At 47.3% G+C, this 14317-nt stretch overlaps 1 protein-coding gene and 1 long non-coding RNA gene across 5 annotated transcripts in view; one reads left to right on the top strand and one right to left on the bottom strand.

Annotated features, from left to right (window-relative positions):
* Nucleotides 1–1521, top strand: part of LOC146871697 (uncharacterized) — a 116528-nt gene extending 115007 nt beyond the window's left edge. For both annotated transcript variants that reach the window (XR_014981041.1, XR_014981039.1), the window contains exon 3: nt 1065–1521. This is a non-coding gene — a long non-coding RNA (uncharacterized LOC146871697). The remainder of the gene's footprint in view (nt 1–1064) is intronic.
* The window catches only part of LOC146871696 (uncharacterized), a 683863-nt gene that overhangs the window by 79759 nt on the left and 589787 nt on the right, over nt 1–14317 (bottom strand). The window lies entirely within an intron of this gene.

The raw sequence follows: 14317 nt of genomic DNA, 5'->3' as shown, positions 1-14317 counted from the left end.
TAGTTGGTGTGGTGAGCGACAGTGTGATCCCGTGGGATCCGATATTCATCTAATCGTGAATTTCTTGTCGGAATTGGCCAAGTCCGGTTTGGCGTACCGGACGGTGAATAACTTTAGATCGGCTATTTCAGCGGGCCATCCGCATGTGGAAGGCAGACCGGTGGGGGAACATCCCTTGGTTTGCAAGGTGGTGCGAGGGATTCGATTAGTGAACCCTCCTCAACCTAGGTACACCGCACTTTGGGATGTGTCGGTGGTTTTGCATTTTTTGAGGAATTGGCCGAATAATGAAGCCCTGTCTAGGAAACAATTATCGGCAAAATTGACAGTCCTACTGTGTCTAATTTCATGTAGACGAGTGTCGGATGTGCGAGCATTGGATTTGGCAGGTAGAGTATTTACTCCTTCGGGAGTTTCCTTTACGATTTCCAGACGTACTAAGACGCATTCTCAGTGTATTACATACCCTGCATTTCCTCATCACAGCAAATTGTGTGTGGTCAAGTGTTTGAAGGTTTATGAAGATTGTACTAGGGAGTTTAGATCTGATGTGTCAGGACAATTGTTAATTGCTCTTCAGCGACCTTTTCGCCCGGTCACATCTGCAACCCTGGCCAGGTGGGTCACTTGGTTACTGGGTCTTGCGGGGGTGGATGTTTCCAATTTTGGAGCTCATTCTGTTAGGGGAGCTATGGCCTCTAAGTCTTTTGGGGCGGGTTCCCGGTTGCAAGACATCATGACTGTGGCGGACTGGTCGGCTGATTCCACTTTCAAAACGTTTTATCATAAACCTATTGTGGATGTAGCTTCGGTGGTGGTGAATCAACTTTAAACTAGCATAATCAGAGCCTCCGTGGACTGCCATAGAATGAAAAATTGTCTAGCAAGCGCGACAAAGAATTTTCAATTCTATTAAGGACACGGAGGCGAGGATTATCCCACCCAAGCAGTTGGAATGATGGCATTATTGTGTAATTGCTATGATGTTGTACTCACCCGATAATCCTGTACATTGCCTTCAACGTCGTTTTGTATGGGCGTTACGATGTCAGTTTCCATTTCAGGAGAACAGACCAAGCAACCTTGAGGTTCTGGAGTTTTGGCATCGGCAAGGATGATACGGCTCATCAGGGAGACAATTCATCTGGGCAGAGGACAGATGGCAGCGTTGCCGGAGAGGAAATTCGAGGTTCAAGTTTGGACGCACGTCGATGGAGAAATCGGTGGTCCAGTGTTCAACGGTCAAGTTGGTGGACCGTGTTGAAAAGTTTTTTCATGCAAAGAAAGAGGAAGTGAGGTCGTGATTCGGACTTTATATACTAAAGTGTTGACAGTGATTGGGGCATACTACTGGAGGGGGTTGTACTTCCGGGGTATGCTGGAGTTTAAAGTTGTTTTTATTGGCTGCTGTGTTTTGCAGTAAAGCAAAGAGAAGCATAATCCTCGCCTCCGCGTCCTTAATAGAATTGAAAATTCTTTGTCGCGCTTGCTGGACAATTTTTCATTGTCACTTCGAGGCGATACTGTCCAATTAGGAAGTGCCTCATGTAACTTGTGCAGACGCTTGTGAATACGGATAGGGTGCGGGCAAATGGGAGCTCCATAAAGATAACATTTCTCAAGTACCTTTTCCGGGTCAAACCCTTTGATGTACGGCAATACCAGAAACCAAACGAAAACGCCAAAGAGCGGGGCGTCGAAGGCAACTGGATTTAAAATGGGCGGTGAGCAGTCAAATCTTGACGAAAGTGGTGGAAATGAATAAGTCCTCAGCGTGGGTGTGGGTGGAGTCGATCCCCAATCGTCGCCAAATGTAGAAATATTAATCCAGAGAAATCCAAGGTGATTTAAAGAAGGTATTTATTGTAACATAACTCCACCCAGCACACGGAGCATCCCTTCAGTAGAAAGCACGAACGGAAACTCAGGAGTATCGTTCGAACCTCCACAAACGGACCTTCCATGCGTGAGCCACATATTCAAAGATAAACAGAGTACATTACAATGCATCCTGCGTTGCACGAGAACAAATAGAATACAATAAAGGCATCGCGCGCTACCCGTGCGATGTACGCTTAACACTATACTTTAAAATACAACAAAGCAGTGCGCGAGTAGCGCAATGCACGTTTACCACTACAGCGTCCCTGGCACTACGGCCTGCTCTGGGTAGAAGAGGGCGGCAGGACGCCTGTCACCGAGGCCAGAAGCTGCCTGGCTGAAGGCAGTGCTGGGGGAATGAAGTCAGAATGGGGCAGAGGATGGCCATCAGGACTGGCAGTAGTGCCCATGGGACAGAGGCCTGCTGTATGCAGGGGGAGGGCAGGCATCTGGCCTGTTAATCATGTACCCAGGCAGAGAGAGGACAGCAGGGCTGGTAGCAGTGCCCCTGGCACCGAGACTGCTCTGGTGAGAAAGCAGCATGGCTGCTGAGAGTGAAGCCTGCTCTGAGGAGCCCAGGGACCGAGTGATTTGATTAGGCTGAGGGAAAGACACTAGTTATGAAGATTGTTAACTTTATGAATGAGTAACGACTTTGGCAAGGACAACACTGTAATCCTGCCAAGAAATGGAGTAAATGAAGAGGCAGAAGAAGAGAGATGGGGCTTGTGGGAGAAAGGAGAGGAGAGTAGAGACCTGTGAAGGGAATGGTGGGTGTGAGTGGGGAACAGGCAGAAGACCGAATCAGCTGCGACAGCGACATGTTCGGTTTCGTACATGTTTTATTATATGACCCCCTCAACATACTTTTCAAGTTGCGAAACAAAAGTATAAAATGTGAAAGGCTGGGAACGCATCACGTAAACATTTGAATGTTTTTTCCTGTGTGCAGTAGCCTGTGTTAGGAATAGTGCTGCAGTGTTAAAGAGATTGTCTCTGCAATAATGATTGGCTGTAAATACTCTGTACCTTGTGACGTGTGCTTGTATCCCGTCGTGTGGTAGACACCGAGCCTCGTGAGAGGGAGCTCATTCACACTTGAAGCTTGTGGGCGACTTTACATAATGTGAAAATTCAACCTCCTTCACTTTTAAAAATACTATTCCTCAATTATTTTCCGATGATGCGTGTCATCCTCCCCCTCGCCTTCATCAAGGGTTTTATTACATCTCTTATTATATTTTGAGCTCTTGTCTGGAAAAGGGACATTTATAGTTGGAGACTGGGCAGCAAGTGCGCTGCTCTGCGAGGCATGCTGATTTGAGGTATGGCATAGAAGCTCCGCCCATTTTCCGCCCATCTTTTCAATTGGCTCCTGTTACTGTCCTTTCGAAATCGTTGCTTTTTATTCGTGAATAGCATCCTTGATACTGCCTTGACTGCATTTATAACCTCCAATAACAACTGGGCTTTTTAGGTCTCGTCTGAGCCAGCGCTTTAGCGCTGCTCTGGCGAGAGTTTTAGTAAGCCGGGTTTTGGAAGTGCAAACTAGTGGCTTTTCAGGCCTCCAGCTACAGTGCATGTGCGCCGGGCGCGCGCAACCATTTGGCAGCCTGCGTGATCACTTTCACGGCCGCTTTGATGCTCTCAGTGAGCCGTGCGGCCACTGAGAACATCAAAGCGGCCACGAAAGTGCACACCATTTACCAGCCTGCCTGCCTCTCTCAAGCCTTAGTGCGCGCGATGTGCCCTACCCCCCTCCCTTATCCCACTTCCTGCTTGTTTCACTTTACTGACTGTCACTTTCTTCCCTTTGTTGGTATTCCCCTCTCTCTTTCCATTTCTGTCTCTCTCCCTGCCACGTTTTACCCAATATCTGTTTCTCTCTTGTTGAACCCATTCCCAGCGCCACTGGGAGTTGGACTCCCGCGCGGAGGGCGGCCTGTCCCGAGGGAAGCAGTATGTCCCAAGACAGGTGGTAATGGACAGCCGGCTCATCTTCAAAATACACTATTAGTCCCACTGCCTGGCGAGTGCAGTCTCAGGAAAGGGAGCGCTCTTGGTTAGGATGTTTTACTTTCAGGCAGTGCACATCCAATCTCTTACATACGCCAGCAAAAGATTTCCCTACACGCAGTGCTTATTTCTCAGCGCATGAGAAATCGTCACCGGAATTATACGGCTGCACAGTTCGATAGAGTTGGCCGAATTCAGTGGCATGGGAAGGCTGATTGCTTCTCTTTTAACAGGGAACTGCCGATATCTGCGTGTGACACTGTCTGGAAAGACTTTATTCAAGAAAAAGCCGATGAAAGCGCCCGCATAGTCAGCACTGTCTGCCGTACCATCAGGGGCAGAGGCATTGCACTGCTTCAGTATACTGAGCAGGCGGTCACCAGAGCTACAGGAATGTTCCCGGCACCGGGACTAGGTCATGAATGGATTAAAGTGCCACCCTTAAGATTAACACCGATAAATACAGTTGTTAAATCGCGATATAGTAAATGTACTCATGTTGCGTTTTTACTATAAACAATTACTTTACAGTCAAATCAAAATTGTTCGTAGATAATACTGAAGCGCTAAGAAGTTGTTTATTAGCTGCATGGAGCGCTATATGGATAAAGAAACGAGGTAATGAATAAAGCATATCTATATACTTCCTATAATACTCTCATTTATGTACTTAAATGACCCGCCACACTGAGGCACAGATTTACTAACATTCATGTAGTGTGAAAATCAGCAGCGCTGCGTTGTGCAAATGGTAAAAAGTCGCACAGCGCCAGATTGACCACGTCACATGCTGATGATGCCATGCGTTGTGCTTGCGCTACAAAGGGCATTACATCCTGGGGCCACTTCCTTGTCTGATTTCTTACTGCGAGCAGTATTGCCACCCGGGTGTATGTATGACCCTGGCACTGCCCTTGTTTACGTTAAGAGCCTCGTGTGCTCGGACGTAAGTCCCACTTCTTTCTGGTCAGGAGGTGTGCTACTTGTATTTGTTTCACCTGCACATTTTTAAAGACTAATGATGACTAATGAGCTTGTGCCGTAGTCATGTGGTGCCAATACGTACGCATATTATTTTGCTGTAACTACTGAGCTTGTGCAGATGCCATTTTGTTTTTGTGTGGGGGCTATTTATGTACTTTTATGGACTACTGAGCTTGTGAGACACTCAGCCTTTGCCATTAGCCGGCTCTGCTCTGTTCTCACAGGGGACGCTCTTTTAATGATGAACACGCCCCATAAAGAGGGCTGTAGAGACTCCACTTGTCAGGTGGCTCTGGGGGCACTCGCTTGTGAGCTCTGTTTACGGCCCCAGTTAAGGGCTCGGGTTTTATTTCCCATGTTCATTTAGCACGACCTATTACCACAACATGGTGACAGTGCTTTGAGCCAGGATACGCTCTGAGCAGATTCTCCTCCGGGCGCCTGTCTCCAACAGAGGAGGAGGAGAGAGCATGGCGGGGTGCATTCCACCAGAGGGCTCCTCCATCGGATTATGCCTTACCTTGTCCTGTAAGTATAATATTCTTTTTACCCAACTCGGTGTTGCTCGTTTTATCACCCTAGGAAGGATGAAAGGGTTAGTGGCTTTGTCCGAGATTTTAACCTGTGAATGTGAGGTCCACACGGGTCCCTGGGGAGGATGCATTAACCCACTGAGCCACCAGACCGCGTTTCAAGTACATCTCTTTAAGAGAACCAATGTTTTAAGCTTCTGCACCCCACCTCCTTCCTTTAGCTAGAGTTGTTACAGCTTATGGTAATTTGCAGAGCTCTCTCTCCTTAACAAAATACACAGTGGACCGGAGGGAATTGTGGCGTGGAAGCCATTGGCAGCCAACAGTTCGCTGCCAGGAATCAAGGGTTTGTTTATAGATGCAAATTGAAGCGTTGCCTCTCTTAGGAGAGATCGGAGCTGATAGAAGCATTTACAGAAAAGTTCTCATGTTAGCATTACACGGATGCAGAACAGGCAATAACTGCTGGACATCTAGATAAGACCTATAGTAACGATAACTTGTCTTTAGGTAGCACTTCAAACCGCACTTCCGCATTTCTAAGCGCTGTAAATAACAGGTGTTATTTTTTATGCAATTTATTCAATATTCCGAAGCAGAAAAAAAACAGAACTTAATAGAAAATACATTTGTATTCGTTGCCGAGTGTTTAACTCGCTGAGCTATGTGGCAGGATCCAAAGTGATTGTGTATGCATTCATGGCTTGTTTCGCAAAGCTTGCTTTCCTTTATTTTCTATTTCATTTTATTCATACAGAGCTCGGGGTGATGTCAGGACACTTTACCAAAATGAGATTGATTGAGACAAGATACATGATTTGGAGGATAAATGGTCCGGCATTATTATAGAACATTATTATTGTCGTTGTGGGTGTTTCGCTGTTTGCTGCTGCACAGACTGGGTGGGGGGTGTCTCTGATGTGTTCAGATGGGTGCTAGTGATGCAGCGCAGAAACGTCAAATTCCCCCTTCGGCACAGACCAACTACCTCGGCATCCAATTCACTCAAATACATTCATTGGTGGGGCCCATAACACCAATATACTTACACTCCGTTGATCTGTTCTCTGAGGGAAAATACGCTTCCCAACGCTGACATGAGTAATACCTATACCTTACCCTTAAACACATTGCCCAAACCGTTTTCTCCACTTTCCCTTCTGAAACCTTCCTTTGCATTTTCAATCTCCTTTCTTCAACCATATCCAAAAATGTCTTCTCCTCTTTCTTTAAACTGCAAGTCAAGTTATTTCTAAATATATATTCTAAGGTTAGTTCATTTGTTTCCAAGAAAAAATCACCTAATACCTTTGCAGGTTTTACCTTGTTTAGTTTGTTAATTGCTGGTACTTGTGAAAATATAGTATCTACATCTGAGAAATAATACTCTAATTTACCTGTTTGATAAAATAAACTAGCTATTACACTACATGTTATTCCATATGTTAAAGGAAGGTGATAAGTCACTCCTTCAGATGCAGGTAATTGCATACATACGTAGCAATCCCTTACGTCCATTGTTTTTACATATTAATACTAGACTCACCACTGTTTTTCGTCCTGGATTGTACTGCTGACAAATCAGACATCTTTGACATACTTTCCGCCACAAGCCTAAATTTGGCATTATACCAAGTCTGTTTAAAATACCTAATCATGGCGTCCCTCCCTATATGTCCCTGTCCATGATACATCCGTGCCATGGCAGACATCATGCTATCAGGCATAACTGGTCTTCCATTTCGATAGACCCACACATGATCTCTCTCTCTTGGTGCACATCCTGCTTTTACCCACTGTTTTACTTCTTCCTCTTCTGCCTCTTCCTGCAATTGTCTTATCTCATCCCACGTTCCCACAGTGTTGGTAAACACTGGGAAACAAGAAATCGATTCTCCAGTATTGGGGTGTCTTTCATAGATTCACATGTTTGAATATTCCCCGTCGTCGAAGTGGGAGTCCCACGGTACATAAAAAGCAATAAGTCTCATGTATCTAGATACATACATAAACCATATAAGAATAAAATACATATCTAAATAAACTTGATATAGTTCTTGATAACATATCAAGTCAAAAGTACCATAGGATAACATTGACACATAGGAAAGCATTGAGAACAAAGAATCACTTTACTGACATATCCATGACGTTTTTATAGTCCAAACTCTAGCCAATCAGGCGCAGGCACCCTCTAGAACCTTCTCCTCAGAGGCTCAGGCCCTCAGATGTCGTGTGAGTCTCCCTGAGCTCTGCTCAGTTTATTTCTCTGGTTTGGATTTTTTCCTCAACTTATCATCATGTCTTCAAGTAAGAAGTCTCTTTTTCGTCCCTGTGCTTCTTGTGGGAAGTTAAGACTTTCTTCTGAGGACCCTCATGAAAAATGTATCTACTGCCTTTACCACGACCATAAGGTGGCCAACTGTAAAATCTGTAGAACTTTCTCACAGTAGACTCTAAAGGACAGGGAGGGTCGCCTCCTGTTGTGGCTCCAAAAATTGAAGGACGCAGATAATCCTCTCTCTGAGGTCGAAAGTGTGGCTTCTGCTCGCACCGGAGTCTTCTCCAAGCGTAGTAGTGTACAGGACTTGCTCTCTCCCTTTCTAAAAGAGAAAGCTTCACCTTTTGGGAGTTTCTAAAGTGCCAGTACATTCTGCTACTACGTCAACGCCCCGAGATCTCACTCTCAGGCGTCTGTGACTCCTTCAGCGCATGTTTCTGCTCAAAAACGTGCCAAACCGTCGACGCGCTCGTCGACGGTCCCTCCGTTGACGAAATCTGCTGCTTCTTCTACCTCGTCGAAGACGGTGACGACGTTTTCAAGCAGATTCCCTATATCGTAGACGACGGCTTCGTCGACGCACTCTCCGTCGACGGTGGTATGTGTTTCATTGAAGGCTCTCGTCGACGATTCCTATATCCTCCTCGACGACGAAGAAGCTGATTATCCCGTCAACGTCCAAATCTTCATCGACGATGAAAAAGAAGAAGTCGTTGTCGTCGACGATTAAATCTTAATCGACGACAACCTCGTCGTCGACGGTGGCTTCGTCGACGGTGGCTTCGACGACGGTGGCTTCGTCGACGGCGGCCTCGTCGACGGTGTTGTCAACTTTTGCATCTCTGCCTCAGGTGCCAATGTCTACGCCAACATCTGCTCCTGTTGACGAATCCTTGCTTCAGCGTCGTCACGCTGTTTTGGGCTCCATTCCTATGCCACCGGCCACTCAGCCACCGCAACCGTTGTTTCCCTCTGGCAAAAAGGATGACTCTGCTTCTGATGAGGACATTCATTCCACTTTCCGGGCTGCTCGCAGTCCATCTGAACACTTCATCAAATGTCAGGATTTCGAAGATGACGATCTGGACGATCATTACTATCAGGAAGAGAAACAGGATCCTCCTGCACAGGTTCCTATGGCACAGCTTCCTTTGTCCCTCATCTCCAGCCTCCAATTTATTGTTGGAGGATTACAACCGTCGTTTTCCACCTTCATCTCATAGTTCTCCACGTGACGCACCATCGAAGTTTCCAACTCCTCGTCCAGTGCCGGCGGAGCCAACGCCATCCGCCCCTTCACTAGTGCCCCCTGCAGAGGGTGACGGTGACGTTCTTCAGGATACGGAAGACGGAGAGCTCCAGGGCGATGACGAAGATACCATGGCCGACTGGGACGATTATCAAATAAATTCGCCTTCGTCGCCTCCAAAGTCGCCAGTGAACTCTCCACCTGTCGACATTACAGGTTTCCATCAGCTAATGGAAAGAGCGGTGCAGCGATTTCATCTCCCCGTGGTCGTGAGAGAGGAGGATTGCTTTCTGTATGACTTCAAATCACAACCACAGAAACAAGTCCGGGCCGTGCCCATCATTGACTTTATTTGGAATGAAGGGATTAAGCTAATGAAAACACCAAATTCAATCCCGGCGGTTCTTCCGCGGTTGGAGAAAAAGTACAAGGCCCCGGACTCTTCTCCTGCTTGCTTGGTGTCCCAGACTAAGCCGGATTCAGTCATCACCCAGGCGGCACAACGTCGCTCGAAGAATCCATCATCTCCACTTTCCTCTCCACCTGACCGTGACGGCCGTCGCCTGGACGCCATCGGGAAGAGGTTCTCTACCGTGGCTTCCACAACAGTAAGGGCGGCAAATTCTTTGGCCATCTTGGGCCGTTACGATCGCCAAATGTGGTCGGACATGGAGGCTTTCGTTAATCTCATTCCAGAGCCCTCTAGAGCGGACGCCCTAAAGATCTTGCACGAAGGTGAAAGAGCTTCTTCAGAGATTATTGATTGCTCTGTTGACATTGCCTCCACTGGTTTTCGACAGCTGGCTGAAGCAGCTGTTTTAAGGAGGCAAGGCTGGCTTCGTTCCACTTCTTTTTGTCAAGAAGTCCAGGCAAAGATTCTCGATATGCCCTTTGATGGGGAGTCCCTGTTTGGACAACATGTGGATGACGCCCTCCAAACAATCAAGAAGGACACAGAGACGGCTCGTTCCCTCAGCACGCTCCAGTTTAGAAGGCAGCCTTTTCGGGGTGCTCACGGACGCAGCACCACTTCTTCCTTTCGTGGCAATTCCACTCAGTACCGCTCCTACAACCAAGGACACCAACGTTTTTCATCCCAAACCCAACAGTCTTACAGACAACAGACTGGTAAATCCTACAGAGGCAAGCCCAACTATAGGGGGAACTCCTCCAAGAAACAATGACTCTCTTTGTTTATGTCCCCCTCCCCTCAGTCCCCCCTCATCCCGAGTTGGAGGACGGATCTCCCAATTCTTTTCAAATTGGTCATTGATCACTTCAGACCGTTGGGTGTTGGATATCGTTTCAAAGGGCCATGCCCTCGAATTCGTCAAGTTCCCTCGCAACAATCCTCCATCCGGACCTCCTCCCGCTCATCTCAAAGAGCATTTCCATCAGATCAGCATTATGCTCAAGAAAGGGGCCATCGAAGTGGTTCCGAAAACACAGAAGGGGCTATACTTCTATTCCCGTATTTCCTCGTATTAAAGAAATCTGGGGAGTGGCGCCCTATCCTCGACCTGATGTCCCTCAACAAGTTTCTGAAAGACCAATCATTCCGCATGCTCACGCTGAAGGACATTCTTCAGTTCCTTTCTCAGGACGACTTCATGACAACAATCGATCTTCAGGACGCTTATTTCCACGTGCCAATCTTACCACACCACAGGAAATACCTACGTTTCCGTGTAGGCCACAAGGACTTTCAATTCAAAGTTCTGCCCTTCGGGCTTCGCTCAGCTCCTCGAGTCTTCACGAAAGTCCTTGCCCCGGTGGTGGCCCATTTGTGGTTGCGAGGCATCCAAATATTCCCATATTTGGACGATTGTCTCAAGTCTCAGTCCTCCCACCAAGCATCCCTCGATACTCAGTACTGTCGGACTCTGTTCCACTCTCTGGGCCTGTCGGTCAACATACAGAAGTCTCAGCTCACGCCAGCTCTGCACAGAACGTTCCTCGGCGCTACCATCAATACCTCCATGGCCATGGCTTTCACCTCCGCCGATCGGCAAACACGGATCCTGCAGCTCGCAGCTTCCATCAGATCAAAGCGGTCCGTTTCAGTCCGCATATTGAAGTCCTTTCTGGGGATGGCGTCCTCCTGCATTTCTTTGATCCCACATTGCGGACTGAAGAGTCGTCCCATTCAAGAGGAACTAGACAAGCAATGGCGTCAGGTCTCCAGTTCAGCGACCGGATCTTCGTAACCGCTCGCATGGCTCAAGCTCTGCACTGGTGGACACATCATCGCAGCTGGAACTTCTTTTCTGGCGACAGCCTCGGAACTCGTTCTGACCACGGATGCCTCCCTGGAAGTGTGGGGCGGGCACCTTCAAGATCTGTCCATCAAGGGCAAATGGACTCTGTCTCAACGTTCCTGGCACATCAACAGACTGGAACTGATGGCAATTTTCCTTGCGCTCAAATCCTTCCGGCTCCAGCTTCAAGGGGAATCAGTGCTCATTCAGACGGACAACACCACCAGCATGCACTACCTGAATAAGCAGGGTGGCTCAGAAGATCTGGGATTGGGCCATACTCCATCGGATCACGCTCACTGCAGTCCACCTGCCCGGCATTTCCAACATTCTCGCAGACTCACTCAGTCGGTCAACGTCATCGACCCACGAGTGGGAATTGCACCAGCCGACTCTAGACTTTGGTCTTCAGCCTTTGGGGTAGCCCGAACCTCGACAGAACAGCAAATGCCAGTCTTACGCAAGTTGGCTTCCCCACAGAGGGTCGTGTGGAAATGCCCTTTCGATGGACTGGTGCAAGATATTTGCCTACGCTTTTCTGCCGATCCCTCTGATTCCTCGAGTGTTGTGGAAATTGCGGAGACAACCGTGCCACATTCTCCTGATTGCTCCACGGTGGCCTCGGCAGGCATGGTTTTCGGAGTTGCTGCTCCTCTCTCAGTGTGAGCCCATCCTTCTTCGCCCTCGGCCGGACCTTCTAACAATGAACAGTCGGATCTGCCATCCGAATCCCAGTTCACTCAAATTGTCTGCTTGGAACCTGAGCACCTTGAATTTGCTCACTTGAACATACCACCTGCCTGCAGGGAAGTTCTGGCCAGGGCACGGGTGCCTTCCACGGTGAAAACCTACAAGCTAAAGTGGAAGCGCTTCTGTCACTGGTGTTCGTCTGTTCACATCCACCCAGTGCACACCTCCCCGGCACAAATTCTGCCTTTCTTTCTGCAGTTGGCACAGTCAGGATTGTCTCACTCCACCTTAAAAGTCTTTCTAGCAGCAATCTCTCGCTTTCGTCAGGACGGCTCTTCCTCTCTCTATTCATCTAGAGTAATTCAGCAATTCTTTAAGGTTCTGTTCCGGATGTTCCCGCCCATTCGGCGTTCTCCGCCCACGTGGCGTCTTAACATCGTATTGGCTCCGCTCATGAAGGCGCCCTTTGAGCCAATCCATTCAACGAATTTCAAATTTGTGACATGGAAGGTCGCTCTCCTGCTTGCACTGACTTCCTCTCGCAGAGTAAGTGACATTCACGCCTTTACAATCCAACCTCCTTTTCTTCAATTTAAATCGGACTGTGTTATCCTCCGCACTAACCCAGTTTTCATGCCAAAGGTGCCGTCCGATTTTCATCTTAATGAACCCGTAATTTAAAAAAATAAATAATTCCTCATCCGCAATCTCCAGCGGAACAGAGTCTACACTCTTTGGACTTAAAGAGGTGTCTCGTTTTACATCAGCAGAACGGCACCCTTTCACAAGTCTGATCAACTGTTCGTTGCCTACGGGCGCACCTGTAAGGGCCATTCTGTTACCAAACCAACAATTGCACGTTGGATTTCTTCAGCGATATCTTTCTGCCATCAGAAGGCTGGCAAGCCTCTTTCTTCTGGAGTGAGGGTGCATTCTACGAGAGCAATGTCCTCCTCCACTGCTTTATTCGCTGGTGTGCCCATCCATCCGATCTGCCGGGCAGCTACATGGTCCAGCAGGCACACGTTCACAAAGCACTACTGCCTGGATGCAATCAATGAAGCGGATATGGCTGTGGGCCAAGCAGTTCTTCGGAATCTCTTCAAATAAGGTGAGCCTCTGTTACTTCCCTCCTCCTTGGGTTGTTATCAGTTGCGTATTTTTATCATGCAATGTCATTGTATTTCATGCAACGTTGATACGGTCTCTTCAGGCTGCAGAGTACTGCTCACTATTCTATTCAAGCATGTGAATCTATGAAAGACACCCCAATACTGGAGAAGAACAAATGTTACTTACCTGTAAACTGTGGTTCTCCAGTATTGGTGTCTTTCATAGATTCACATGCGACCCACCCTCCTCCCCTCAGAGGCTCTCTCCTTCTCATTAGACTCTTTTGTCACTCCTGTGCTACGAAAATCTGAGGGCCTGAGCCTCTGAGGAGAAGGTTCTAGAGGGTGCTTGCGCCTGATTGGCTAGAGTTTGGACTATAAAAACGACATGGATATGTCAGTAAAGTGATTCTTTGTTCTCAATGCTTTTCTATGCGTCAATGTTATCCTATTGTACTTTTGACTTGATATGTTATTTTGAACTATATAAAGTTTATTTAGATATGTATTTTATTCTTATATGGTTTATGTATCTAGATACATGAGACTTATTGCTTTTTATGTACCGTGGGACTCCCACTTCGACGACGGGGAATATTCAAGCATGTGAATCTATGAAAGACACCAATACTGGAGAACCACAGTTTACAGGTATGTAACATTTGTTCTTCTTTTTCCTTTGCCCGATTAAATTCTGATTTTGTGCACAATACTGTGCCATGTCATTGGCGAATTTATTTCCAGTGGCAATGTAATCACCACTGCGACTATGAGCAGCACATTTTACCACAGTCAATTGCTTAGGCAGCTGTATTGCCTCAAGCAACTTTCCAACCACTTCAGCATTCTTAATGGGAGTCCCACTTGAGGTCAGGAAACCTCTTTGCAGCCAAATTTAGCCGAAATCATGGACCACCCCATAGCCATACTGGCTATCAGTTATCACAGTCACACTCACACTTTTCCCAATCTTACATGCTCTGGTCAGGGCGATAAGTTCAGCTACTTGGGCCGACCTTACTCCTTTCAAATAGGATGCTTCCATCACTGCTGCAACTGTACATACCGCATATGCTGCACTTAACACTCCATCTGTTCTCAAACAAGATCCATCCACAAACATGACATAGTCACTTTCTGGTAAAGGGTCATCTTTTATGTCAGGCCTTGGTTTTGTACAAAAATCAAGTACATCCAAACAATCATGATCTGCTTCATCTTTTACCTCCACATGCTCTACATCAGGCAATAATGTTGAAGGATTCACATTCACGCATCTCACAAGACTCACATTTGTTGCGCCCAAAATGACC

The sequence above is a fragment of the Triturus cristatus genome, chromosome 1_1 (assembly GCF_964204655.1).
Source record: "Triturus cristatus chromosome 1_1, aTriCri1.1, whole genome shotgun sequence".
NCBI lineage: Eukaryota > Metazoa > Chordata > Amphibia > Caudata > Salamandridae > Triturus > Triturus cristatus.
This window is presented reverse-complemented; position numbering and strand designations above follow the sequence as displayed.